The sequence below is a fragment of the Bos javanicus genome, chromosome 5 (assembly GCF_032452875.1).
Source record: "Bos javanicus breed banteng chromosome 5, ARS-OSU_banteng_1.0, whole genome shotgun sequence".
NCBI lineage: Eukaryota > Metazoa > Chordata > Mammalia > Artiodactyla > Bovidae > Bos > Bos javanicus.
This window is the reverse complement of record NC_083872.1, coordinates 4055767-4082227: the sequence shown is the minus strand read 5'-3', so window position 1 is coordinate 4082227 and position 26461 is coordinate 4055767.

The following is a 26461-nucleotide window of genomic DNA, read 5'->3' as shown; positions in this document are numbered from 1 at the left end:
AAAGGCAGGTTTCTGAGAGGAATGCTTTTACTTTCATGTTTATTTTATTCTAATTGAATTTGAGCAGAGCATCTATCTCTGTAATCTGACAATTAAAAAGGTATTTCTGTCTTTATGACTTCAACATACTCTTTAATATTAGAAAATTTCACTTTTAATAAATATCTAGGGAGACAGAAAGAGAAAAATATTTCACCTAAAATGTCAGCACAATTTGTGTAATTACAAAGGAGATACGAAAACGTGATAATAATTAATGATTACCATTCTAATCTTAATCTTTGCTGGAAATAATATAAGATGCTATGAACATTTTAAATGAAATTTGGCAATTTGTTTCAAGATCCAGTAGCCTAATAAAACTACAATACATATGGAAAGAGTAGCTTCCCAAACTGTTTGACACCTGAATAAAATTGGCATATAAAACATTTATCAGTAAGTATTCTTCTGTATTTTTCTACAGACAAAAATGTTTGTCTTTTCAAACACAGGATATATTTCTTTGACTCCAATTATAGTAAAATCTAAATAAGAGCTTAAATAATCACTTTGAAATAAAATGCAGCTTTTAAGGATATTAAAAGTAGAGACTGATAATGTATTTTAAAAATCTGAAAATAAATTGGAAATTCTTTCTTTATTATTTTTGTCTATTTTTGGCTGCACCATGTGTCTTGCAGGATCTTAGTTCCCTGGACAGGGACTGTACTCCACCCCAGGAGTGAAAGCAGAGTCCTAACAATTGGATCAACACTGAATTCCAAGGAGTTACTTCTAAAAAAAATACTAGTATTTAGGAAAAAATGGCTAGCAGTGTGATATTTTTACGTGGGTATACCTGTGGCGGATTCATTTCAATATTTGGCAAAACTAATACAATAATGTAAAGTTTAAAAATAAAATAAAATTAAAAAAAATAAAACAGAAAAAAAATTAAAAAAATTAAATTAATATCGATATTTTCTCTTTGAGAGCTGTATCAGATAGCAGTCATTTGCTACTGATTCACCATTTTTAATGTTAGTTACAATTTGAAATTTCTGAAAAGTGTGAATTCCCCCCATACTGTTAAGAATTATAAATAAGGAAACATCATATTTTGAGCACCACACTGTGCTATATAGCAGGTCCTCAAGAGCCATGTATCCTAAACACAACAGTGTGTACATGCCAATCCCAAACTGCTATCTCTGCTCAACATTGTGTAACAACCTAGATGGGAGAAGAATTTTGAAAAGAATAGATACATATATGTGTATCACTTTTCTGTACAACTGAAAGTAGCACAACATTGTTAATTAACTATACTCCAATATATAAAAAAAATAAAGAAACACCATATTTTGTAGATATTCTTGCTGCCAGCATAAAGAAATGACTTTAATTGTGCCAATAACATATCTACAGCTTTCACCCAGGTTTATTGATGTGAAGAAATAGAAATTATGTGGTGTATTATTTTATAAGTGCTGACTGCAACATGCAATATCAGAGCATTTAGTCTTATTTCTTATACTACTGTATATCATATTTTTCAGTTTGTCTTTAAAAATTCTGAATTGAGTTATATTAATTAAATCATGGAAATTCCATTCTTTCTCCCTTTTCATATTCAGTATGTTTCAAATATTCAGTTCCAACACTATCTGCATCAGAATTACCTGAATTGTTCATTGAAAATGCTGACAGCCTAGCCTCCCCCAAGGACAATAATATTAGAATTTCTTAGAGTGGATTTTAGGACTATTTAATTCTAACAGTGGCAACAAAAATTTCTGAGATACTCCAAAATTTGAGAACCATTGATACAGCAATAATAAAAAGTTTACCATCTTTTTTTTTTTTTTATGCTTCTGGATGTTACTTATAATGTTTGCAATGCATTTAGATGTAAATGCATTTATTTCATTTATTTAAATGTTAAAACAACTGAACTTATAGCCTCCTTTACATATATGAAGAGACTTTTGGATATATTTACTGTTTACTTTCCAACATTACCCTATCAATTTTTGTTTATTTATAACACTGGTTGGTCAAAAAGTTCATTGCTTCTTTCTGTAAGATGGCTCTAATAGTTCTTAAGAAGTAAAAGTGAAAGTCACTAAGTCATGCTCCACTCTTTGTGACCCCAAGGACTAGAGCTGCCAGGCTCCTCTGTCCATGGAATTCTCCAGGCAAGAATATTAAAGTGAGTAGCTATTCCCTTTTCCAGGGGATCTTCCCAACTCAGGGATTGAACCCAATAAAAATTGAACCCTATAAAAATCCCAAAAACCCTTTTCAAAGAAAAAAAAAAAAACCTGCTAAAAATGTTTTGGCATCACGAAAGACCCAAAGTGTCCACAGAAATCTTCAGAAAAAAGAGCAAAGGTGGAGGCATTTTACTTCTTGGTTTTAAATTATGTTACAAAGCTATAGTAAGCAAAACAACATGATACTAGCATAAACCATATGCATATGCCAATGGAACAGAAAATAACCCACACATTTAATGTCAATTAATCTTTCACAAGGATGCCTACACCAGGCAGTTGTGTAGGTAATGCTGTCAATAAAAGGTGATGGGAAAACAATAGCCACATGCTAAAGAGTGAAACTGGATTCCTAACTTATACCACTTACAAAAATTAACTTGGAATAAATTCAGGACAAATGCCAAACCTAAAACCGTAAAACTCAAAGAATAAAACATGTATACCTGTGGTGGATTCATTTTGATATTTGGCAAAGCTAATATAATTATGTAAAGTTTAAAAATAAAACAAAATTAAAGTAAAAAAAAAAAAGAAAACATAAGGAAGAAACTCATTGACACTGGTCTTAATGCTTTGTTTTGATATGACACCAACAAAAAAGGCAACAAAAAATAAAATTAAACAATTGAGATTATGCCAACTAAAACAAAACAAAACCAAAAAACTTCTGCATAGTAAGCAACTAGCGAAATGATAAAAAAACATTTTATGAAATGGGAGAAAATATTTGCAAAGCTGATAAGAGATTAACATCCAAAATATTTAAGGAATTCATATGATTCAATAGAGAAAACCTCCCAAATAACCCAAATTAAAAAGTAGACCTGAACAGACATTTTTCCAAAAATGGCATACACATGACCAGCAAGTAAACAAAAGGATTTTATTTTGTTCATTCAAGGGAAATGCAGGTAAACCACAATGTGGTATCATCTTACCAGTTAGAAAGGCTATAACTAAAAAGACAAGAGATATTTTTTTGGTTAGGATGTACAGAAATGAGTACCCTTGTAGACTATTGGTAAGTATATAAGTTGGAACAGCTATTAATAAAAGTAGGATGGAGGCTCTCCTAAAAACAAAAAGTAGAACTACTGTGTGTGCGTACTTTGTCTCTCAGTCATAGTCAACTCTTTGCAACACCATGAAGCCCGCCAGGCTCCTCTGTCCATGGGGATTTTCCAGGTAAGAATACTGGAGTGGGTTGCCATGCCCTCCTCTAGGGGATCTTCCCAACCCAGGGATCAAACCCAGGTCTCCCGCATTGCAGGTGGATTCTTTACCATCTGAGCCCCCAGGGAAGCCCAAGAATACTGGAATGGGTAGCCTATACCTTCTCCAGCAGATCTTCCTCACCCAGGAATTGAACCAGGTTCTCCTGCATTGCAGGTGGATTCTTTACTAGCTGAACTACCAGAGAAACCCAGAACTACCATATTATCCCACAAGAAGCCCAAGAATACTGGAGTGGGTAGCCTATCCCTTCTCCAGAGGTTCTTCCTGATCCAGGAATTGAACCGGGGTCTCCTGCATTGCAGTGAGGGAAGCCAAGAATTATCATATTATCCCACAATCCCACTTTTGGTTATATATATGAAGAAAGCAAAATCAATACCTTTTAGAGATATCTGTATTCCCAAATCCATTTCAACTTCTTCACAATAGTCAATACATTATAGCAACCTGAGTGTCCATCAAATTGCCAACATCTGTTAGATCATCTCTTTATTGACTATGCCAAAGTCTTTGGCTATGTGGATCGCAACAAACTGTGGAAAAGTCTTAAGGAGAATGGAATACCAGATCACCTGTCCTGCCTCTTGAGAAATCTGCATGTAGGTCAGGAAGCAACAGTTAGAACTGGTCATGGAACAACAGACTGGTTCCAAATCAGGAAAGGAGTTCGTCAAGGCTGTATATTGTCACCTTGCTTATTTAACAGCTTATATGCAGAGTACATCATGAGAAACGCTGGGCTGAATGAAGCACAAGCTGGAATCAAGATTGCTGGGAGAAATAGCAATAACATGAGTTTGGGTAAATTCCGGGAGTTGGTGATGGACAGGGAGGCCTAGAGTGCTTCAGTCCATGGGGTCGTGAAGAGTTGGACATGACTGAGGGACTGAACTGGCTGAGTATCCATCTATGGATGAATAAATAAAAATATGTTGATACATATGCAATGAAATATTATTCAGTTATGAGAAAAAAGAAATCTGTCATTTGCTACTACATGCACATAACTGGAGGGTGCTATTCTAGATCAAGAAATACTGTATAATATCACTTACATATGGAATCTTAAAAAAGTTGAATTTATAGAAACAGAAAGTAAAATAATGAAACTGATGCTGGGACTAGGGGAAACAGGGAAAGGATGGTCAAAACGTACAAGTTTTTGTTTACAAGATTAATAAGTTCTGAGGATCTAAAGCTAATAAAACTATATTGTATGCTTGAAAATTTGCTAAAAAAAAATGAAGATGTTAAATATTCTCACTCTGTAAAAAAGAAAGGTAACTATGTGAAGTGATGGATGTGTTAATTAACTTAATAGTGGTAATCATTTCACAATATATTTGTTTATCTAGTCATCACATTTCACATTTTATACAATTTTTCCTTATCAGTTATGTCTCAAAAGATAAAAATTTGATATAACATTGTTATCAAATGAGATAGCTAAAAATGATTGAACAACACTTAAAAATTTTCTTTAAATCTTTTTTTTTTAATTTCTGGTAATTTTTTTGTTCCTGATAATAAAGCTTTTCTCCTTAATTATCTATGGCATGAATGTCTGGGTAGCAGAATCTATTATATTAGGTAAAATTCTAAGCTACCATTTAGAATGGGTTGTCAAAACTCATACAAATTAAATTAATATCACCAAAAATAGCATTATAATAATTTAATTAAAGACAATCAAGAGGCACAAAAGAAGATAAAAGAGGCCTAAACACTGAGAGCAACTCCCTCTTATTCCATAGTAGCCTGTATCCTTGCCCAGAATGATGGATCAGGTCCATGAGAGAGTCTGTGGATCATCTCACATAGCAGTGAGGGCTTACATATTGAACATCTCTATACCTTAGAGAGTTACAAAACTTATCCTGCATAATAAATTCATAGATCTGGATATTAACTATAAGTAATCTTTTGCCAGGGTTATCTAGCTAAGAACAGTCTGTAGGTTTTAACTTTTGCAAATATCATTAGTTTATCATCCAGAGTTCCAATTGAGATAGATATTTAGAGCAGGTCACCAGAGAGTTCTCTTTTTTTTTTTCTGGGGGGCATTCCTCAGTAAAGGGAGTAAACATAGCTACTGCTTTGATCAGCTGCTTGCATTACTTCCTCTCTAGACTCATTTAGTGATCAAATCATCAAATCTGAAGGAGGATTCATCGTAAGATAATCTCCTGTAGAGTCTGCTAAAGTGAAGGCATAAGTAGCCAGCTTTAAGTTTAAAATAAAGTCTAGCTTACTAATAAACCTCTTAGTACTATCTTTTATACTGAAAATAAAAATAAATAGGTAGGCAGCCTCAAAATATAAATTGGAAACAGCTGAAAAGGAAATTAAAATGCAGACAAAAATAATAAATACACATGGTTTTGGTAATCACCCAAAGAATTATAGCAACCAAAACATACTAAAATATAATAATGATTATAAGCAAAAGACTTTGACAGCTTGACTGCTTCAGTTGAGGTACATAGAGTGCTAAAAACATTTCCCAAAGGGAAAACAATGTAGAAGAAATATCCTCTTTCCCTTATAAGCAAGAAAAAATAAGTTGCTTTTATCCTTAAATCCCAGAAATCTATATAGGAGGAATCAATCAATAAAACCTATTTGAAATTTGCAACGTATTTTAATATTATATTTCCTAATTTTATTATTCTCATTGTTCTCCATAGTTGGATTTAAGGCAATTTTTATTAGTTAACTATATGGAAATATTTAATATTTCTGATTACAGTCTTTTAAAAATAAAATCAGCCAACCTGTGACTGTCTTTTTTGACTGTAACAACTACAGCAGCTGAGCAGATAATAGATAGTATAAAATATAATGAAAGCTTTAGTAGCTCAGCTGTGTCTGACTCTTTGTGACCCCATAGGCACCAGCCCACCAGCCTCCTCTGTCCATGGGATTCTCAGAGAAGAATACCGGAGTGGGTTGCCATTCCTTTCTCCAGGGGATCTTCCTGACCCAGGGATTAAGCTCATGTCTCCTGTATTGCAAGTGGATTCTTTACCATCTAAGCCACAAGGGAAGCCATAAGGTACAATATTTTGTTAGTTTCTTTTCTGTCTATCTTATAAGGACATGCTCTAAATTATCATATATCTTTTTAAGTGTGTGAAGTGGGAATTGGGAGTGTGAAATGGGAGTGTGAAATGGGAATTTGGTACTAATTTTTATGAAAATAGAACAGCAAAATTAGAGTATCATTTTTGTGTTGATGATCTGACTTCAGAGTTTTTCTAATTTATGACTTTGATTTTCATTCTATTACAGAATTGGCTTTTTACTGTAGATAAGAGTAAAGGTAGTACAAAAAGTTGATGTATTTTATAGACAGAAATATATTTTGAGGTATATTTAATTGTGTTTATATTTGAGTCTTTAGTGATATCTAAAGACATGCAGATTTTCCTTATAATGTGGACTATTACTTCTAATAAAGGGTCTTTTCTTCCAGGTACTACGGAAATGAAAATAAAAGGGTCTTGTCTGCTTACCTAGGTCATCTAATAGTAAAATTGGAAATTGTTTAGTTCCACTGTGTAGGAGGTACTGCATTTTTTCATTTATTATTTCCTTTTACAACACAAAAATTTTCAAATGTGAGTACTGCTTTAGTTTTTCTCTCAGAAAATAGTCATGAACATCCAGTGGAATTAAAAATATTAAGATGATATTTCCATAAACAGCATGTCAAGGTATAAATCCTTGTGGTTATAGTACTTTTAAAAGTATAAATTTTTTAAAACTTATAAATTATGTATAAATATCCAAATCAAAATAAGAGCAGTAATAAAAGATGACTGATCATATTGCTTTCCTAAAACAACCGATTAAGTTGTATTTTATTCTACTCATGTATTATGACTTTAGTAGTATCAGTGACAAAAGTGGATATTGAGAGAATGGTGCTCAAGATAGTGTTAATGTCACATCTTTGCTATTCAGTTCACTTCAGTTCAGTCACTCAGTCGTGTCCGACTCTTTGCGACCCCATGAATCGCAGCACGCCAGGCATCCCTGTCTATCACCAACTCCCGGAGTTCACCCAAACTCACGTCCATTGAGTCAGTGATGACATCCAGCCATCTCACCCTCCGTCATCCCCTTCTCCTCCTGTCCCCAATGCCTCCCAGCATCAGAGTCTTTTCCAATGAGTCAACTCTTCGCATGAGGTGGCCAAAGTATTGGAGTTTCAGCTTTAGCATCAGTCCTTCCAATGAACACCAGGACTGATCTCCTTTAGAATGGACTGGTTGGATCTCCTTACAGTCCAGGGGACTCTCAAGAGTCTTCTCCAATACCACAGTTCAAAAGCATCAATTCTTCAGTGCTCAGCTTTCTTCACAGTCCAACTCTCACATCCATACATGATCACTGGAAAAACCGTAGCCTTGACTAGACGGACCTTAGTTGGCAAAGTAGTCTGCTTTTGAATATGCTATCTAGGTTAGTCACAACTTTCCTCCCAAGGAGTAAGCGTCTTTTAATTCCATGGCTGCAATCCCCATCTGCAGTGATTTTGGAGCCCCCAAAAATAAAGTCTGACACTGTTTCCACTGTTTCCCCATCTATTTCCCATGAAGTGATGAGACCAGATGCCATGATCTTAGGTTTCTGAATGCTGAGCTTTAAGCCAACTTTTTCACTCTCCTCTTTCACTTTCATCAAGATGCTTCTTAGTTCCTCTTCACTTTCTGCCATAAGGGTGGTGTCATCTGCATATCTGAGGTTATTAATATTTCTCCCGGCAATCTTGATTCCAGCTTACGCTTCTTCCAGCCCAGTGTTTCTCATGATGTACTCTGCACATAAGTTAAATAAGCAGGGTGACAATATACAGCCTTGACATACTCCTTTTCCTATTTGGAACCAGTCTGTTGTTCCATGTCCAGTTCTAACTGTTGCTTCCTGACCTGCATACTGGTTTCTCAAGAGGCAGGTCAGGTGGTCTGGTATTCCCATCTCTTGAAGAATTTTCCACAGTTTATTGTGATCCACACAGTCAAAGGCTTTGGCATAGTCAATAAAGCAGAAATAGATGTTTTCCTGGAACTCTGTTTCTTTATTGATGATCCAGCAGATATTGGCAATTTGGTCTCTGGTTCCTCTGCCTTTTCTAAAACCAGATTAAACATCTGGAAGTTCACGGTTCACGTATTGCTGAAGCCTGGCTTGGAGCATTTACAGCATTACTTTACTAGCGTGTGAGATGAGTGTACTTGTGAGGTAGTTTGAGCATTCTTTGGTATTGCCTTTGGGATTGGAATGAAAACTGACCTTTTCCAGTCCTGTGGCCACTGCTGAGTTTTCCAAATTTGCTGGCATATTGAGTGCAGCACTTTCACAGCATCATCTTTCAGGATTTGAAAGAGCTCCACTGGAATTCCATCACCTCCACTAGCTTTGTTCATAGTGATGCTTTTTAAGGCCCACTTGACTTCACATTCCAGGATGTCTGACTGGCTCTAGGTGAGTGATCACACCATCGTGATTATCTGGGTCATGAAGATCTTTTTTGTACAGTTCTTCTGTGTATTCTTGCCACCTCTTCTTAATATCTTCTGCTTCTGTTAGGTCCATACCATTTCTGTCCTTTATCAAACTCATCTTTGCATGAAATGTTCCCTTGGTATCTCTAATTTTCCTGAAGAGATCTCTAGTCTTTCCCATTCTTTTGTTTTCCTCTATTTCTTTGCATTGATTGCTGAGGAATGCTTTCTTATCTCTCCTTGCTATTTTTTGGAACTCTGCATTCAGATGCTTAGATCTTTTCTTTTCTCCTTTGCTTTTTGCTTCTTTTCTTTTCATAGCTATTTGTAAGCCCTCCCCAGACAGCCATTTTGCTTTTTTGCATTTCTTTTCCATGGGAATGGTCTTGATCCCTGTCTCTTGTACAGTGTCATGAAACTCCATCCATAGTTCATCCGACACTCTATCTATCAGATCTAGGCCCTTAAATCTATTTATCACTTCCACTGTATAATCATAAGGGATTTGATTTAGGTCATACCTGAATGGTCTAGTGGTTTTCCCTACTTTCTTCAATTTAAGTCTGAATTTGGCAATAAGGAGTTCATGATCTAAGCCATAGTCAGCTCCCAGTCTTGTTTTTGCTGACTGTATAGAGCTTCTCCATCTGTGGCTGCAAAGAATATAATCAATCTGATTTCGGTGTTGACCACCTGGTGATGTCCATGTGTAGAGTCTTCTCTTGTGTTGTTGGAAGAGGGTGCTTGCTATGACCAGTTTGTTCTCTTGGCAAAACTCTGTTAGCCTTTGCCCTGCTTCATTCCATATTCCAAGGCCAAATTCGCCTGTTACTCCAGGTGTTTCTTGACTTCTTACTTTTTGCATTCCAGTCCCCTATAATTAAAAGGACATCTTTTTTGAGTGTTAATTCTAAAAGGTCTTGTAGGTCTTCATAGAACCATTCTACTTCAGTTTCTTTAGTGTTACTGGTTGGGGCATAGACTTGGATTACTGTGATATTGAATGGTTTGCCTTGGAAATGAACAGAGACATTCTGCCTTTTTTGAGGTAGCATCCAACTACTGCATTTCAGACTCTTTTGTTGTCTATGATGGCTCATCCATTTCTTCTAAGGGCTTCCTGCCCACAGTAGTAGATATAATGGTCATTTGAGTTAAATTCACCCATTCCAGTCCATTTTAGTTCGCTGATTCCTAGAATGTCGATGTTCATTCTTGCCATCTCCCGTTTGACTACTTCCAATTTGCTTGATTCATGGACCTAACATTCCAGGTTCCTATGCAATATTGCTCTTTACAGCATTGGACCTTGCTTCTATCACCAGTCACATCCACAACTGGGTATTGTTTTTGCTTTGGCTCCATTCTTTCATTCTTTCTGAAGTTATTTCTCCACTGATCTCAAGTAGCATATTGGGCACCTACTGACCTAGGGAGTTCCTCTTTCAGTATCCTATCATTTTGCCTTTTCATACTGTTCATGGGGTTCTCAAGGGAAGAATACTGAAGAGGTTTGCCATTCCCTTCTCCAGTGGACCACATTCTGTCAGACCTCTCCACCATAACCCACCAGTTTTGGTTGGCCCCACATGGCATGGCTTATTTTCACTGAGTTAGACAAGGCTGTCATCCATGTGATTAGACTGACTAGTTTTCTGCAATTATGGTTTGTATGTCTGCCCTCTGATGCCTCTCACAACACCTACCGTCCTACTTGGGTTTCTCTTACCTTGGACGTGGGGTATCTCTTCACGGCTGCTCCAGCAACGCACAGCTGCTGCTCCTTACCTTGGATGAGGGGTATCTCCTCACAGCCACCCCTCCTGATCTTAAACATGGAGTAGCTCCTCTTGGCCCTACTGCGTGTGTAGCTAATTAGCCACATACACAATCAATGAACAACCACAAATATCAATTTTCATTATGTGTCCTTGATTTTTGTTATTAACACTCCTGTCAAGGTAAAACTAAGTTTAGTACCATGCATGTTAAGTTGCTTCAGTCATGTATGACTCTTTGCAACCCTGTGCACTGTAGCCCTCCAGGCTCCTCTGTCCATGGGATTCTCCAGGCAAAATATTGGAATACATTGCCAAGCCCTCCTCCAGGGAATCTTCCTGACCCAGGGATTGAACTTACATCTCTTATGTCTCCTGCATTGTCTCCACATTTTCATAATGCTATGGTACTAAGGTGGTACATTATGAAAATGTGCCAAGGCCACTTTATATCTAAATATTAGTAGACATGGAAAAATATTAAAGGTTTGAAAGTTTGGACTTGAAAATAGAGTATCTACAATCCACTTACTTAAAACTTTAATACTATTCTGCACTTTGTTTCATGGGTTCTTTTAAGGCAAAAATGCCTGGATGTCATGTGTAATATAATGACTCAAATCTCTTCTCTATTTGAACTTCTGAAAAACGTTGTTCATGCAGTACATTATACTGTAATTTGTGCAAGCAGAGAGTGCACTGTAATTAAATATGCTAAAACATTTTCTTTTGGATTGTCATCATAATTAAAGATAATAGAATATGATTTTTTTGTGATTTTTTTTGGGGGGTGATAGCACATAAAGGTAAGTTAAAGAAAACTTGCATTACACTGTGATGTCTCAAGAATACTTGAAAAAAGGATGGATAAATGCAAAAAGACATATTAGGGCCATTTTATATACTACCTAAGGAACATAAATTCCTGTGTTATTTTTGTTTTTTAAAATATTTATATTTTCCTTCAGACTTCACAATATTTAGCACTTTGGAATGCTAAAATTCTCCTCTCTGCATTAATGCCCTACATATTTTACCATGAAGTCTATTCTAAAAGTGACATACAGCGAGATAATGCCTTTATATTGGTGCTTAAACAGACAATAAGAATGCCTGGAGCAGTCCTGGTGCTGGTGAGATCACATTATATAACATGTTAGAAACTAAATATATGCAAAACAATGGAGAAAAGAGAAATTGCAGCGTTGCTCTTGCATTTAATTAGCATCATCTTGAAGCTATAGCCAAGTGTTGCCTGTGTTCAAAGGATTCCAGGCTGGAATTTCAGTTTTGTGATTTAGAAATGTTGTGATTTTGAGAAATTTCCTTAATCAACCATAAATCAATTTCTATACACATGAAATGTGATAGTAATACTTACTTAATATAATTATTTTGAAAATTAAAATTTCACTGTACTTAACATAGGGTTCCACATGATCTAGAGTAGGTATTGAGTAAGAAAGTATATTTCACATTATTAGCAACAGAATTAATGCTGGCTTTCTGGGGCAAATTACCATCTAGTCTTATCTTTGATTAATGGGGAAGGGTGATCAAAGTGGGAAGGGGGAATCTGCTTTATCACATTTATAAATAGTTTTTATTCAAAAAGTTTTATATAGTTAATTCCTTAGACCTGGGGAGTAATTTTCCCATGGAAACAATGCTATAAATGGTAGTTAAATTTCAGACAAGCTCACAGAACTCTATTTAGTCCATAATGTAGTTGAAATAATGTGTACTTGCAATGGAAAACAGTAGAAAAATAATACTGTTGCAAGACTACCAATTAAACAAAACAGAGAAAAAATAGAATAAAAATTAGTTCTTTTATTGATTCTTGGGTTGACTAAAAACATTTGATTAAAAGAGAATGATCAAGTGAGATTTCTGTAGAAATTCTAAAAGGGTCACTTTATAGCATTTAAGAAGCTTAGAGGAAGATTATACTACTCATTAAAATAAATCTGACTTCAATTTGTTTTATTTTTTCTTTCCTTTGGCCACTTCAAATGCAATAAGGAAATAATTAAGATGAACAGAAAAAGTAAATATGGAGAAAATATTCTATTGATCCTGGAAGAGAGAAGGAGTTCAGAATAGGAGAGAAGAAAAAGCAGGTTGTTGGAGAGGAGAGTTGATGTTAATTGAGAAAGGAAAGGGGAGAGAGAGAAAGACTAATTGGAAAAAAGAAAGAGGTACCAAGGAAAAGTGAAAAAGAAGGAGCCAGAAGTGGAATTTTTGGAAAGGTTTTATGCAATATGAGACATGGGAAAATAAATTGGCTCATAGCATCTGATTGCAATATGAAGCAGCCTACTACAAATGTTAAATTTCATTCATATCTTAAATTTTCTAAAAATTTACAAGAAATTTGCATTTTATGAGATAAAAGGTGAATGCACTGGGAATCAATGACTTTTCCTAGGATTCATCAAATAACTGAGATCATGGGGCAAATTGCCACTTAGAAATCTGGAATATAGGAGAATAGTGAAAATCATAGTCCAGATCAGCTCACCTGGAGGAATATTTACATGGTCATTTTGACAAATTTGGTTTCTTTCATAGCTCAGTTGGTAAAGAACCCACCTGCAATGCAGGAAATCTTGGTGTGATTCCTGGGTTGGGAAGATCCGCTGGAAAAGTGATAGGCTGCTCTTTCCAGTATTCTTGGGCTTCCCTGGGGACTCAGCTGGTAAAGAATCTGCCTGCAAAGAGGGAGACCTGGGTTCGATCCCTGGGTTGGGAAGATCCCCTGGAGAAGGGAAAGGCTATCCACTCTAGTATTCTGGCCTGGAGAATTTCATGGACTATATAGTCCATGGGGTCGCAAAGAGTCAGACACGACTGAGCGACTTTCACTTTCACAAATTGCTGGATGCACTTGTGAGAAACTCTGGTGGACTGTCTTAAAGGACCTCTATACTTTTGTGGGTTTACCTGTAAGACTCATTGGGTACAGTTCTCTTTTAAATTGTTTTCAGTGGTTGTCCTAGAGTTTGCGGCATACCTAATGAATCTGTACAACTAATCTAAGTCCATTTTCAAATAACACTTCATGGGAAGTGGAGCTATATTATACATTTCTGTCTCTAACTCTCTCCCTTTCTTCATGTTCATCTGACGCTAAGTGTGTGGAACAGTGATGATCAGAAGTGTTACTTACATTTTTTTTTCCCTCCTCTTAGGAAAGCTAGAAGGATTGAAAGGGAAAAGTGGAAGGCACTAAGGTGTGCCCCACTCTTTGCAATCCCCCACTCTTCTCTAGGATCATCATACTGATGATCCTAGAGAAGTCCTCTCATGTTTTCTCTTTTGAACAAGTGAGAGCAGGATATAAACTAGAACTAATCTACCCCTGTTATAAAAGGGGAACTCTGTTCGATGCTCTGTGGTGACCTGGATTGGAGGGGAATCCAGATGGAAGTGGATTGAATACACTTTTGGCTCATTCACTTTGCTGTACAGCAGAAACTAGTACAACCCTGTGAAGAAACTATAACCAAATAATTTTCTAAAAATATATAAAAATAAATTTTACAGTTAATTCATGGATACAGAGGGCTGATTGTAAAATTAGATGCAGATTTTTGATTGTGTGGTGGTTGGCACCCCAATCCCTGCCATTGTTTAAGGGTCAATTGTAATTGAATAACACATGTATCCCTTGGTCTAATCCCTATTCTAAAAGGAAAACTAATTTACCAGAGCCTTCTCTAACTGGGAAAAGACATATTAGCCAATTTCAATCCTCTGGCTTCCCTGGTAGCTCAGTTGGTAAAGAATCCACCTACAATGCAGGAGCCACCACTTGTATTCCTGGGCGGAGAAGATCCCCTGGAGAAGGATAGGCTACCCACTGCAGTATTCTTGGCCTCCCTTGTGACTCAGCTGGTAAAGAGTTTGCCTTCAATGTGGGAGACCTGGGTTTGATCCCTGGGTGGGGAAAATCCTCTAGAGAAGGGAAAGGCTACCCACTCCAGTATTCTGGCCTGGAGAATTCCATGAACTGTATAGTTTATGGGGTTGCAAAGAGTGGGGCACACCTTAGTGCCTTTCACTTTTCACTTTCAATCCTTCTAGCTTTCCTAAGAGGAGGGAAAAAAAAAAAAAATGTAAGAAACACTTCTGATCATCACTGTTCCATACACTTAGCTTCAGGTGAACATGAAGAGAGGGAGAGAGTTAGAGACAGAAATGTATAATATAGCTCCACTTCCCATGAAGTGTTATTTGAAAATGGACTTAGATTAGTTGTACCAATGCATTAGGTATGCCACAAACTCTAGGACAACCACTGAAAACAATTTAAAAGAAATATAATTGATATGCTAAGGGAGAAAAGAAAATTGAATCTTTTAATGCTCAGTCCTAACTATAAAGGGCAGACATGAAAGAGGGAAAATTAAAAAAATTAATAAATAAATGGAAAACATGTACAATAAATAGAAAACAGAAACATGGTAGATATTAATCATACTGTTTAGTCACTTTAAACATAAATGGCCTAAATAAAATTATTAAAGGACAGAAAATATCAGAGTAGATTAAAAAAGACCCAGCAATACATTGTCTATAAGATATCTACTTTAAATATAAAAACCAAGCTAGATTGAAAGTAAAGATATGAAAAAAAATAACATGATACTAATCAAAAGAAAGAAAACAATTATATTAATTTCAGACAGAGCAGACTTTAGAGCAAGGAAAATTAACAGATAAGGAGAGTCATTCTATAGTGATAATTTGGCCAGTTTTCCAAGAAGATAATATCAATCCTTAACATGTGGGCATTCAACAGCGGGAGATCAAATTGCATGAGACAAAACTGATAGAACTACCGGGAAAATTAAATTAATCTATTATTATAGTTGAAAATTTCAAGACCTATCCATCTTTCAGTAAAGGCTATAAGGTAGACAGAAAATCAGTAAGGATGTGACTTGAGCAGCATTATTAATCAACCATACCTAACTGACATTTAGAAAATGCTTCATCCAACAACAGTAAAATACATATTAGTCTTGAATTCACATGGATCATTTACCAAGAAAAATCACATTATGGGTCATAAATCACATCTCAACAAACTTAAAATAAGAAATAGTACTCAAAGTGTGTTCTTAAACTACAATGGAATTAAATAGAAATCAATACCAGAAAGATAGATAGAAAATGCAAAACTATTTGGAGATAAAATTACACATATTTAATAATACATGTGATAAAGAAATATCAGGAGAAATATTATAAATATTTAAACTAAATCTAAATGAAAATGAAAACTATCCAAAGCAATAGAGAAAATTTTATAATACTGAATGCATATATTAAAAAGAATATCTGAAGCTAATTTAACCTTCACCTTAGGAATTTAGAGAAAGAAGAGTAATTTAAGCATAAACCAAGCAGAAGAAAGGAAAAAATATAAATAAGAGTTATAAACACTTGACACTGAAAACAAACTAATATCTCTTATGAACAAAGATGCAAAAATTCTCAACAAAATATTAGGAAGTCATAGCCAACAAATTATACTCCAAGACTAAGGGAGAAGAGTTATACTAATTGTACAAAGCTAGTTGACTTAAAAAAACAAACAATATAATTCACCAATAAATAGGCAGGGTAACGGTGAAAAGTCATATAAGCATACCAATTGATACAGAAAAAATTTACATGTGACAAAGTCCAATACTCAGTGATGAAAAAAAGACTTAGCAAACGGAGAAGGCAATGGCAACCCACTCCAGTGTTCTTGCCTGGAGAATCCCATGGGCTGAGGAGCCTGGTGGGCTACCATCTATGGGGTCGCACAGAGTCGGACATGACTGAAGCGACTTAGCAGCAGCAGCAGCAGCAAACTAAGAATAGAGAAAAACTTCCTCAACTTGATAAACAACGTTAAAAAAAATCTTTTAACTAACATAATAGTTAATGGTGTGAAGCCGGCTGCTATTGTCTTAACACTGTGAACAATGTAAAAATATTCTTTTTTACCACTCATATTCAACATCACACTGAAAGACTTAGCTAATGCAATAATGCAAAGAAATATTATACACAATTTGGAAAAGGTGAAATAAAATGATCTTCATTTATAAACAGGTTGATAGCCTATGTATAAAATTGTAGTAATTGACAAACAAAAACTTCTGGAACTAATATGCAATTATAGTCAGGTCACAGGATACCAGGTAAACAAACATGTCAATTACTTTCCTTAACAATAGCAAACAAGCATTAAAATTTGAAATTAAAAACACAGGGCCTTTTACATTAGCCTCCACAAGTTAAATATTTAAGTAAAAATCTAACAAGACATATGCAGGATCTATATTTAGAGAAAAATGCAAAATTCTGATGAATTGAAAGAAAAGTTAAATGGAGATATAATATTTAATATTCATGAACTGAAAGACTCAACATTTTAAGATGTCAATTATTCTAACTTGATCAATGTCATCTCAATCAAATGAAACTATTTTGTAGAGTTCTACAAAACCTATTTAAAAGTTTATATGGAAATTCAGAGATGTAAAATATTCAACACAACATTGAGAAAGTAAAAATTTGATGGTTTTCATTACCCAACTTTAAGAGGCACTTACTATAAAGCTATAGTAACCCAGACAGAATAGTATTAGTGAAAGAATAGACACATCATGATCATTGGAACAGAATAAAGGGTAACAGCAGGGTAAGGGGAGGGGGGTACACATTGAAAGAATAGCATTGACATATACACCTACCATGAATAAAATAGATAGCTAGGGTAAAGCTGCTGTATAACACGAGAGCTCAGCTCAGTGCTCGGTGACAACCAGGAGGGGTGGGATGGGGGCGCTGGGAGGGACGTTCTGACTCATGCTGTGGTACGGCAGAAACCAACACAACACTGTAAAGCAATTATCCTCCAATTAAAGATAAATTAAAAACGAAAAACACAGCCAAGTGGCGTAGTAGGTTACCTACAAATAAATGATGCCATAAAGAAAAAGTTCACAAGAAGATACATAAATACAGCCACTGAGTCTTTGCTTAAGAAACAAAGGCAATTAAATGGAAAAAAGGACAATCTTTACAATATATAATAAATTATGTTGGAACAATCTGACATTCATATGCCACACACACACATGCACACACACACACACTCAGAGTCTAGACACAGACCTTACTATTTTCCCACAATTTAATCTCAAAATGTGTCATCGAACCACAGGTTAAATGCAGAACTATAAAAACTACCCTGGCCAAAAAAAAAAAAAATATATATACCCTGGCCTGCCAGTAGTTAAGACTTCGCTTTCCAAAGGAGGGTGTGTATGTTCGATCCCTGGTTGGAAGGCTAGGATCCCACATGCCTACTGCTGCTGGTGCTGCTGCTGCTAAGTTGCTTCAGTTGTGTCCGACTTGGTGCGACCTCATAGATGGCAGCCCACCAGGCTCCCCCATCCCTGGGATTCTCCAGGCATGAACACTGGAGTGGGTTGCCATTTCCTTCTCCAATGCATGAAAGTGAAAAAATAAAGTGAAGTCGCTCAGTTGTGTCGAACTCCTAGAGACCCCATGGACTGCAGCCCACCAGGCCCCTCCGTCCATGGGATTTTCCAGGCAAGAGTACTGGAGTGGGTTGCCATTGCCTTCTCCGTCCACATGCCTAAGATTCCACAAACCAAAACATAAATAATGGAAGCAATATTATAATAAATTCGATAAAGACTTTAAAAATGGTCCATATCAAAAAAATAATCTTAAAAAAAGAAGAATATAGGGAAAAAGCTAGGTGATTTTGGATTTGGCAATGAACATTTTGATACAAAATTACAGAAAATCACAATCCATGAAATTTGTTTAAAAAATTATCATAACCTGGATTTTATCAAAATTAAAACCATCTGCTCTACAAAAGACACTGTAAAAGACTAAAAGAGTGATCCACAGACTGAAAGAAAATGTTTTAATTGGGTTGTTGGGTTTTTCTTTTTGATATAGAGTTATATAAACTACTTATATATTTTGGATATCACCCCCCTTATCTGTCATATCACATATCTGACAAACACTTTGTGTCTATTTTAAAAACTCATAAAACTAAGCAGTTAGAAAACAACAATGCAAACTATAAACTAGCAAAAATCTCGACATCTCACCAAAGAAAATATTCAGATAGAAAATAAGCATATAAAAAGATGCACAACATCATTTTTCCCTAGGAAATTACTAATTAAAATAAGATATCACTACCCATCTAGGCAGATGACACCACTCTTGTGGCAGAAAGTGAAGAGGAACTAAAAAACCTCTTGATGAAAGTGAAAGAGGAGAGTGAAAAAGTTGGCTTAAAGCTCAACATTCAGAAAATGAAGATCATGGCATCTGGTCCCAATACTTCACAGGAAATAGATGACGAAACAGTGGAAATAGTGTCAGACTTTATTTTTGGGGGCTCCAAAATCACTGCAGATGGTGATTGCAGCCATGAAATTAAAAGACACTTACTGCTTGGGAGGAAAGTTGTGACCAACCTAGACAGCATATTAAAAAACAGAGATATTACTTTGCCAACAAAGGTCTGTCTAGTCAAGGCTATGGTTTTTCTAGTGGTCATGTATGGATGTGAGAGTTGGACTGTGAAGAAAGCTGAGTGCCAAGGAATTGATGCTTTTGAACTGTGGTTTTGGAGAAGACTGTTGAGAGTCCCTTGGACTGCAAGGAGATCCAACAAGTCCATCCTAAAGGAGATCAGCCCTGGGATTTCTTTGGAAGGAATGATGCTAAAGCTGAAACTCCAGTACTTTGGCCTCATGTGAAGAGTTGACTCATTGGAAAAGACCCTGATGCTGGGAGGGATTGGGGGCAGGAGGAGAAGGGGACGACAGAGGATGAGATGGCTGGATGGCATCACCGACTCGATGGACATGAGTTTGGGTCAACTCCAGGAGTTGGTGATGGACAGGGAGGCCTGGCGTGCTGCGATTCATGGGGTTGCAAAGAGTCAGACATGACTGAGCAACTGAACTGAACTGAACTGAACCCATCTATGCAAGTACCTAATATGCAATACACTAAAAATGCCAAATGCTGAACAGAATGTGGAAAAGCAAGTGTGTCCCTTCATTTTTGGTGAGAATGCAAAATGCCTCAGCTTTTTTTGACAGACAGTTTGGCTATTATTTACTGTGTGGAGGATTCAGGGGATTTGTGACTGCATACAAAAAAGAATGTGGCCATGAGAAGCAGTAACACACCACAAGCTTTGCGTGTGAGGAGATTATCACCCAGAAATAAGCAGGACAAAGGAATTATTGGGGGAAAGGGGACTGGAGAGGAAATTTGTATGTCTAGGTGATAACTCCCTGCAGCATCATAGACTATCCATCTCAGTCAGAAACTTTGATGGGCATTAGTGGCTTAGGGTCTTATAACGGAATGCTCTATCTCATCAATGGCCAGAGACCACTGGATCAATTTTCACAGCACTATGAAATAAACTGTATCCTCCCCCAGAATTCAGTTGTAGCCCTAACACCTAACATGATGGTATTTGGAGATACAGCCTTTGGAAGAAGATTAAGTTTAGCACTAGGGTGGGGCTTTTCTTGATGGGATTATTGCCTTTGTAAAAAAGACTTATATGCAGAGTACATCATGAGAAATGATTGAGTGACTGAACTGAACTGAAGAAAAGATACTGGAGAGATTAGCTGAAAGGGAGCTCAAACATTTGAGAACTAAGAGTGAGGGCAGCCATCCGCAAGCAAGGAAAATATATTTCAACCTCTGTGTTCCTCAAAGGAATAGAGACCTTTCCTGCAAGCAAGGAAACTGAATAGCTCACGTCTTAACTTTAGACTTGTCAGCTTCCAGAACTGTGAGAAAATAAATTTCTATTATTTACATTACCCAGTCTGTGGTGTTTTGTTATGGTAGGCAGATTAACTAAGTTTTTCAGAGTATGCCAAGCAGGCAAGCCTTAAATGGCTAAAAAATGTGCTTAAATTGAGTTTAAAATTGGTGCGCTAGTGAGATATTGCAACTTATGTTACAATGAAGAAATAATCAACTCAGACAACTGATATAGAGAAAGCAAATTTGATTCATTCATAGGACTCTTACAAAGCTAAACATAGTCATACCATATGATCAACAATCACACACCTATGTATTTACCTAAATGAGTTAAAAGCATGTGTCCACACAAAAAATGTGCACATGAATATTTATAGCAATGGTATTCATAATTGCCAAACACTGTTAGCATCCAGGATGTCTTTCAGTATTTAAATAGATAAACTGTGTTATCTATGGACAATGAACTATTATTCAGCAAAGAAAGAAATGAGCTAACAAGCCATAAAACACATGGAAAATGTGAAATGCATATTGCTATCTAAAAGAGCCTAATCCAAAAAAGCTACATATTATAGGACTTCAGTTATATGATATTTCATAAAAGACAAACTAAAACTAAAGATATTGAGTATTTCTGAGTCCATACTGATAAATCAATGGTTGAAAAAATTAACAAATAGGTGAGAAGTAGAAGTATCTCCTGAGGAGTAGAACTTAAAATAATTTATGTAGATATTACACCCTAAAAGACAGAGAACACAAATCCCAACTCCTTAAGTATGGGCGGGAGAGAGTGACTTCCAAAGAGTAAAGCATGGAAATGGGAGAGGGGAGAGAAATATAACTTACATCAGAGAAACTTGCAAAAGATACCATCAGCCAGGTAACCAAGGTCAATATCATGAGTCAATAGTCCTGATCAATAGCGTTATCAAGGCCAACAGTCATAAGTCATGTTGATATTATGAGGTGATGAAAATGATAGTTCTGTAATGTTCTCCCAAGTACATAAACCCCATGTAATCATTAGGAAAAGCATCAAGTGAATTTCAATAGAAGGGCATTCTACAATACGTGTCCGTTACTCCTTAAAACTGTCAAGGACACAAAAAGAAAGTCTGGGTAACTGTCATAGCCAGGATAGCCTAAGGAGACATGACATCTCAACATATTTTTGTCTTTCCATGTTGTCTGTTACATTTAAAAGACATAATTGGGACAAGTGTACATGATCAGGAGAAATTAGCCTTGAAATGATTTTGAAGAAGAGAATCCCAGGCAAAATAAACAGGAAAATACAAAATTGTAAAATAGGAGCTACTCTCGCCAGTTCCAGGAGTAAGACAGATGCAAGTAAGTCATTGAGAATTGCATATTTATCATTTATAAATGATAATTTATAAGAGTTTATCAGCTTAGTGATGTAGCTGATTGTTAGACCACGTGAAACTTTGCACATCACAGAAAAATGTACAAAAGAGTTCAAGAGAAGACCACTAGATTCTTGTAGAGAGAATGAAAAAGATGGGCAGTGTAGACATAGCAAACAAAACGTGAAGGGTGCTATATATCTTATGAGCAGTTTGGTTTTATCCCATAGAAATTGTAGAGTAGAGGTATTTGTTTTTGAAAGATGACATTTACAAGGGTAACAATGGCAGAAGGTAGAAAGACAAAATGAAAGGAAACCAAGTAGATTAAAGAAAATAAATTTATTTTCAAACCTCTCTCAAATTTCTTTCCACTTCTGAAAATTCTATTTCTTTTATTCTTCTTATTAAAATATTTCTAGGTTCTGAAGATTAATCTGTTCTGTTAACTCTAGCTATAAACAATTCCCTCCTTGACATAAAAATACTTTAGCACTGATCTATACAATTCGAAATTGATTGCTTGCTATTTTACTAATATACATTATGCCTTTCAATTTAGCTGTAACTCATTGAAGGCAAGGTTATTGCTGTTTTTCCAATATCATCTGTTACATTTAAAAGACATAATTGGGACAAATATGTAATTGCTAATGAATTCCAAATTTAAATCTTCAATCTGGACTTCTCCAGGGGACTACAGAGCCACATCTTGATTTTTGCAATAGTTCCCTAACTGGTTTTCCTACTTCTTGTTTGCCTACATTCAGTATATTCTTGATATCTCTTAGGATGACACTGTTAAATATAAGTTGAATCCTGTTGCTTTTCTGTTTATTTTAGGGGCTTCTCATCTAAATCAGATGAACAGCAAAGGCTGTATGATTTGCAAAGCCTTTCATCACCTGGACCCTATTATCCCTTGGTGCTAATTTCTGGCTCTCTTTTCTGCTCACTTTGCTTTTGTCACTGGGACTTCTGACTGTTTCTAGAGTATACAGGAGAGTCTCCTTGAACACATTATGGTCTTTGCTCTTTGCTCTAGGATGTTGCTCCTCAGATGTATCATGGTTTACTGATTTACCAGCTTCATTTCTTTACTCTAATGTCAGCCTCTCAGTGGATCGTTTCTAGCAAACCCTCTACAAAAAAATTAATTCTTTTATTTCTAATAATTTTCCTTTTCATAACTTTATCTTTTTCCAAAATATTTTATATTACTGTATTCGTCTTTTTATTGATTAGGAGGAAAGCTCCGTAAGGCTTGCAGTGCAGTTGTGGTTGTGGTTTAGTCACTAAGTCGTGTCCGACTCTTGTGACCCCATGGTATTCACAGTCCCTAAAAGATGCCCTGGCACATAATCAGCACTCAAAAGTCACTTGTTAAGTGAAAGAATAAATGAATCATTGAGGATGGTGTGTTGAGTTTATTTAAAACAGAATAAATGTGATGTTCTGACATATCTTGTTTCAGTTAATGTTATCCATAAAATTATGGCACTAGCTTAGTCACTAATGAAATACTTTAATGTTAATTATGTAAACAATATTTGTTTGAAGAGAAAACTTTTGTTATAAAAAGCAACTTTCTGTTCAAATTTAAGTAGCTTCAAGTTTCCAAATGATGAGATGTGTCTTTTTCTTTTTTCTGAACAAGAATCCTTTACTGAAGTAGATCACAGCAGGAGGATGGATTAGTGCGGTTAAAAGAAAAAAGGAGAAGCTACGAGAGAGACATTCACTTATTTCTTTTTATTGTTGACTCCAACATAGCAGAATCATTTTTTCTCGTTTCCTCTCCTTTCTAGCTTGCCTAATTTGCTGAACCCTCTCCACTTACTGATGTCTTCTTGTCAATCTAACAAACTGGCCCCCTGCCTAGAAAACCTTCACTCTTCACAAGCAATTTTTTTCTTTTTTCTACTGCCACCTGATTTTTCCCTTAACCATAATTCCCTTCCCTGAAGCTTTACAATGTCTAATGCATTCTTTGTCACAATTCTCTTCACAGTTCAGTCCATACTACACACTACTTCAGTGTAATCTTTGTAAAACTCTCACCTAATAAAACTACTGACCTCTTGGAGAAGTATTTCTCTCTTTTACATGTAAAATATTAAATTTGCTTAGCTTTTAAAAGCCAATTCATATATGACCTCATCTGTAGGTTTTTCCCTGACCCATCTAACCATAATTTCCCACCCTGAACACTTCTCTTATCTATTTTCCATTATAGTTTATTAATACTTTGATTCAAACATCTATTTTATTACACATATTTATTTCTATTTCTGCCATTATATATATGATATATAACACATATATATGTATATGATATTCATATATATAATATTATATATATTATATATTAATTATATATAATTAATTATATATAATGAATTATACATGTAATTAATATATAATAATTGTATATTATATAATATATAATATATATTCATATAAATATATATTTATATATATGTATGAATATATATTCATACATACTCATATAATATAGTATATATATTATATATTCATATATTCATATGTATTATATATAACATATACGAATATATTAATATAATATATTCATATATGTTCATATGAATATATATGCACATATAAATATATGAATGTATATGCATATACAAATATATGAATATTAATATATACTATTTATATTGATATATATTAATATCAATATATAATAATATAATATCATATATAATATATCTTATATAATAATATATAATTAGTATATATATTATAGAATATGTATCATTATATAATATATATAATATATATCATATATATATTCATATATATATTATATTCATATATATATGAATACCTTGAATATTCTATGAAAGGACTGATGCTGTGAAAAAGGTTGAGGACAGGAGGAGAAGGGGACAGGAGAGGAATGGTTGGATTACATCACTGACTTGATGGAGATGAGTTTGAGCAAGTTCTGGGAGTTAGTGATGGACAGGGAAGCCTGCCATGCTGCAGTCCATGGGCTCACAAAAAGTTGGACATGACTGAGTGACTGAACTGAACTGAGATATATTGAAAATCTTGAAAGAATACTTTGAGTTGCTTTCATTTCTGTACTGTTTTTGATCATTGGGTAACTACTGAAAAATAAAATACAGTTAGATTAGGAGCTTTCAATTTATAAAAAAAAAGATTATAGATAAGATTAAGCTAGAGACACAACATTTTGTACATGTTAAATGTTAACTGATTAATGCTAGTATAACAGTTAATTTTAAAATTAGGTGTATACTTGCATTTCAGCTTATGTCATCCTTATCCTTAGTTTCCCTAGGTGTATAAAAGAAAAAGTTAGAAGGAGAGAAAGAAAGAAAGAAAAAAAGACAAGAAAGAAGTAAGGAAAAGAGAGAGAAAAGGAAGAAAGGAAGCCAGAGAAGGAAGAAGTGAAAGAGAGAAAAGCAAAAGAAATAGCTATTAAATACACAAAGACTACCTGAAAAAGAACTTTAAAAATTCATAGTTTTGCATTTTACCAAGATGAATTTTCCAATCATTTGCTTTTATAGTCTCACTGGATTATTTAGATGTCTGCTTATTTTCTCAAATTTGAGATATCAGCATTTCATTTTATCTTATCTATAAAATAAAGCAGTCCCTGTTATGTGAGCTTTTGTTAGCTAGCCCATTTTCCTGCTCTTAACATAGTGAAATGAGAGAGAACAATGGCAGCTTTTCCTGGAATACTCTTTCCACATTCCTTGTTCGGGGTAGAGAGGTGAAAAAAATACCTTCCCACATGGAAAACAAATACAAAGAAGCAAGACCCCCTATGCAATGTTGGTAGTATACTTCCCTCAGTCATGCATGAACATTGTTTGGTAGAAATGGTATAACAGCAATAAACTGTAGAACACAATTGGAAATATTGATCAGAATGACCAAGGTATTTATCAGTATTTCCAGAAGTTTTACATAAGAGGTCTGTCCTATAGATTTATTTGAACATTTATCACAAGACATAAATAACATGTACATTGCAATACTTTTGTAATAAAAATGTATTAGAATTAAAACAGGAGCCCATTAATGGGGGAGAGAAGCATTAAGTTAACTATGATCTTTGCAATGAAATAAAATGTAAGGAAGGCAAAAAGATGACCTATTGAATGGAAGAAAATATTTGCAAATGATACTACAGATAAGGGGGTAATATCCAAAATAAATAAACAGTTCATATAACGCAATATCAAAAACACCCAAACAATTCAATTAATAAATGGGAGAATGCCTAAACAGACATTTTTTCCAAAGCAGACATGGCTAACAGGTTAATGATGAGATGTTCAGTACCATTAATCATCAGAGAAATGCAAATTGAATCCATAGTAAGATACCACCTCACACCTGTCAAAATAGCTATCATCAAAAAGTCTACAAATAAAAAA